The sequence below is a fragment of the Penaeus vannamei genome, chromosome 16, assembly GCF_042767895.1.
Source record: "Penaeus vannamei isolate JL-2024 chromosome 16, ASM4276789v1, whole genome shotgun sequence".
NCBI classification, from domain to species: domain Eukaryota; kingdom Metazoa; phylum Arthropoda; class Malacostraca; order Decapoda; family Penaeidae; genus Penaeus; species Penaeus vannamei.
Genome location: NC_091564.1, coordinates 23,981,253 through 23,986,143, shown reverse-complemented (window position 1 = coordinate 23,986,143; position 4,891 = coordinate 23,981,253). Strand labels below are relative to the sequence as shown.

The window sequence follows — 4,891 nt, the reverse complement described above, 5'->3', positions numbered from 1 at the left end:
AAAAATAAAAATAAAAAACACATGCACACACCCTCACAGATGCTCCCAGTGCGCTGGCAAAGGCCAATTCTTCGCCAGGTGCTCAGGGACCATCAAATGCTGCAACTGCGAGGGATCGCACATCGCAGTTAGTGGATCCTGCCCTAAACGGAAGGAAATACTCAAAGCGAAACAAGCCGAGCCTCGCCAGAACAATAATACTGTCCCTACCTACATCATAACATCCGCCACACAACCTGCTCAGACCAGCACCACCAGACACCTGCACCTTCCTCCCAGAAAACAATGCCTCCACCTCCCCAAACCCACAACACCTTCACACCTAACACAAACCCAAAAATACAATCCAATTTACACGTAAGTTTGATCGCTACCAAATACAATGCTAAAAGATTCACAAACATCGTCCCGATCATTGTACAGAGAAACGGCTTCCCCAGCATTGTTGTCCTGGAGGAAATCTTTGAAGACGACGACTTATACATTCCCGACTATGCCACAAACACCGAAACCACAAGAAATGAGGTGACAGACACTCACCCAGAGCCTCATCGTTCCACACAACACCGACAACTTGTTTTGCAACCACAGCCACAACGAACTCGTTGTCACAGGTTGGATGACACCATCCTTGACGACGACAGTAGCGACTCCGATATCGACGTCGAGCACGTTTGCGATGCAGAGGTAGAGCTGGCCCCCCTGGGTGGAGCCATTGTTGTGCTCCCCGCCAGGGGGCCCCTGGGATGCCACGTCCTGTTCGCAGGACTCTCTGCCTGACCTCGAGAAGCCGTCGATCAAGCCTTGATCACGGAGCCACTACTGGGATCAGGTTATGCCTCGCAAGGTATACCCAGGTAAAAGCTTACCCCAAAGGCCAGGTTAAGCCCCGGCTCCTTCTTCTTCTCCTAAAATTCTTTTCCTCCATCCTTATCCTTCCTCTATCCCCATTTTTCATTCCCACTTTTCTTTCCAATTTTTATTTTACCGATTTCATTTTTTTTTTTTTTTTTTTTTTTTTTTTTTTTTTTTTTTTTACAGAGGAAAGGATGTAGCTTCAGTGTAGTTATACTGATGTTTTATTATGATTATTTCCCCCCCAATTCTACAACAGTTTTTCAGTAATCAAAATATAAAGATTCATGATTAAAAAGAGAGAAGCGTTAGATTGTAGCCGACCCCCGCAACCTGCAGCGTAACATACTTCCCCCAAGTTGGGTCCAGGGGCCGGATACTCAAAACTTCGTGTAAGTTACAAGGTCGAGGACGTTGTAACCGCCTTACAACATTGTACTTTACGAACTCCTTACTACATTGTAAATGACCCATACTCAAAAAAGATTACAATGTAGTAAGCACATTGTAAGTTAGTTCCCTAAGCTGCCAAGAGAGGGCAGATCATTAATTGATTGACCAATCAGCAGTCACCCTCGTAGACGTAACAGCCAATGGAAAGCCATAGATCTCAGCTGATTTATCACCTCGCTCTACTAAAAGTAAACAATGCCACGGAAGGTCCTACTCAAATGAAAAGAAAGCCAAATTTCCCAGATGAATAGATGTTGGCTCTAATAGAAGCTGTGGTTAAGAGGAGGAGTGTGGTTCTGGAGAAAATAGACCACAAAATTTACCGGGCAAGTGATAAATAACGCCTGGGAGTGTGTGACTAGTGAGGTGAATCTTGTCGCTCGCGTTCCGAGGACTGTGGCTGAAACGCCTAGGAAGTTGACAGACCTCGGAGCAGCCGTGAAAAAGAGAAACACAAGAGAAGTAATACATGGAAAGAACAGGTAAGATTTCTAAATAAATACCTTATACCTTATATAAAGCAAATACCTTATATAATTTGATAACTTAGGTTCTTGTCACGGAATTGTTCATGTATTAAATTAACGTTTTATTATTGAACATATGAACAAATTAACAAAGTAAATGTGAAGGTGATATCAACATGATGGTGCACTCACAGATACACAACATAGTATGAAAACAAAGGATAATGTCATAAAGAAAGTAAATTATTGAAATAGTAATGAGCTATATGTATCATTCTAGAAAATTGACGAGTTAAGGCAAAGGTCAACAATATAGCATTAAGTATGGTATTAGTACATGCATAACCTTATTTGCTATTATTTTAGTTCTGTATGTTTATTACTGAAAGAATTTATTTCTTAGAATATCTGCAATTATATAACTTTTACCGTATCAACATTCTTCACAAACTCGGGACTAAAGGAGATATTTATTTTCTATATATAAGAATAAACATAACTCATCGTAAATAAAGCAAAATTACACACAGGATCTTACTTGTTTGGTATGATTATTCTGGTTCAATACTTGCTGATTAATCTTATTTCTTGAATTAACTTCATTAAATGAAGAATTTTCACCATGTAAATGTGCTTCTCAAATGTAGTCTAAAAGAGATATTAATGTTTTGAAGTAATTATGAATAGCAAATTCATCCTATAAAGTAGTGGACTACAGAAATGAATATTAGCAGACTTATTCAGATCATAAAATCATTACCCATATTGACAATGACACAAAACCACACCAGTATGCAAGGTATTAACAAAATCAGAAAAAGTCATCATTGTCACTACAGTTTAATATAACAGACATGACAAGTTCAGACTTTATGTATATCTATTTCATTTTTTTTTCCCAGATGGTGGCCCAGCAGTTCTTACAAACTACACAGCAGTTGAAGAAGCTATGTTAGCTCTGATTGAGGCTATTATTTCTGGCTCACCAGGGCCTATGAAAATGAGACAGAAGTAGATGGTAAGTACATGTGTTTCTAATGAAAGGGGGAGGGGGTAAATAATTGTGTTACCTGTAATATTTGCCAATTTTCATTACATGAAGCAATACAGCCTAAATAATACAAGCAATTGTAACATTATATATATATATATATATATATATATATATATATATATATATATATATATATATATATATATATATATATATATATATATATATATATATATATATATATATGTATAGATAGATAGATAGATATTGATATATATTTTATTCTTATTTTTAATCATAGTAAGCTGAATGTTGGTTTAGGATTTTGTAAATGTATTGTCATATTTGACTCAAGAAGTACATATGAAAATTAAATATTGATATTTATTTTTTTAAATGTTGAAGAACCAACCCCTGGGCCATCTGGGATAGCATCTCAACCCATAATGGATTCTGAAGTTATTGTAACAATGGATGAGAACACTTTGGAGGAGCAAGAAGTTACAGTACCCATTGTAACAATGGACTACACATACTCTGCGGAATTACCCCATTTCTTCACAGAGAGTAACTATAACGATGGATTTAGCCGAGACAGTGCAGTGGTCCAAGAGAGAGAGACCTTTCAAGAACTGAGCAGGTCAAGCTTTAGTCTTTCTGATGCTGTCATATAAGATTTTGGTTTATTTGTTACTGAGACAGAGCAATATTTGATTTAGATTTTTTCCTTCTCTAAATATTGTAGAGTTCAGGAGAAAGCAAATTTTATTTAATTCTATTCTAATATTCATTCAAAATAGTTACATGGTTTCAGGGACAGCTTTATTTTAATCATGTTATTATATTCCTTTATTTGCATTATATTCTTTTATTTGCATATTTTTTATGCATAAAACTTGTTATTTGTGCAATATACATTATTTGCCCACAAAGGTTTTTATTGATTTTGTTTCAAAGGCAGTAACTGTCTTGTGGTCATAAGGCAATATGAAAAGTGTCAGTACATTTTGTATATATAGATTTTTTTTACACTACTTTTGTAATATATATTTACTGTATGTATCTTACCAGTTTTATTGTTTTATAATCACAGGTCTGAAATAAAGTTGTATTTTTTTATGCTTTTATCATAATTAACCTAAATCTAGAATATCTGGAGTAAACAAATATTTCTTTTTACATATCCAAGATCCAAGTTAGAAATGCTTTATGCAAATTGATTTAGCAAAAATAGATAAACCTGTTATAATGGTAATGTTTTAACAGGTTTACCCATTGTGTGGATGGACTAATAGTTTAAAACAATATAAGGTTATCTTTAATGCCCCTTTTTAACAAGCATATGGCATAGAAAGATTAATCATACAGATATCCACATTGCTTTCAGGCTGTAGTTACTACAGTTAACACACACAATAAATATATATATTATATATATACATACATACATATACATATATACATATACATATGTACATATATATGTTTATATGAATGTATATATGTATGCAGGTATATGCATAAATGTACTCATATGAATTCTTATATATGTATGTATACATACATACATATATGTACGTATACATACATACATATATGTACGTATACATACATACATACACATACGTATACATACATACATACACGTACGTATACATACATACATACACGTACGTATACATACATACATACACGTACGTATACATACATACACGTACGTATACATACATACATACACGTACATATACATACATACATACACGTACGTATACATACATACACATACGTGTATACATGTATACGTGTATACATGTACACGTGTATACATGTACACGTGTATACATGTACACGTGTATACATGTATACGTGTATACATGTATACGTGTATACATGTATACGTGTATACATGTATACGTGTATACATGCATACACGTACGTATACATACATACATACATGTACGTATACATACATACATACACGTACGTATACATACATACATACATGTACATATACATACATACATACATGTACGAATACATACATACATACATGTACGTATACATACATACATACATGTACGTATACATACATGTACGTATACATACATACATGTACGTATAC

General features: G+C 34.6%; 1 long non-coding RNA gene across 1 annotated transcript; it reads left to right on the top strand.

Annotated features, from left to right (window-relative positions):
* Positions 1 to 1,464: 1,464 nt before the first annotated feature.
* On the top strand, positions 1,465 to 3,886 carry LOC113817248 (uncharacterized). Its single transcript, XR_011399157.1, has 3 exons — positions 1,465 to 1,790; positions 2,678 to 2,793; positions 3,175 to 3,886. It is a non-coding gene; the product is annotated as an uncharacterized lncRNA (long non-coding RNA).
* Positions 3,887 to 4,891: the final 1,005 nt, after the last annotated feature.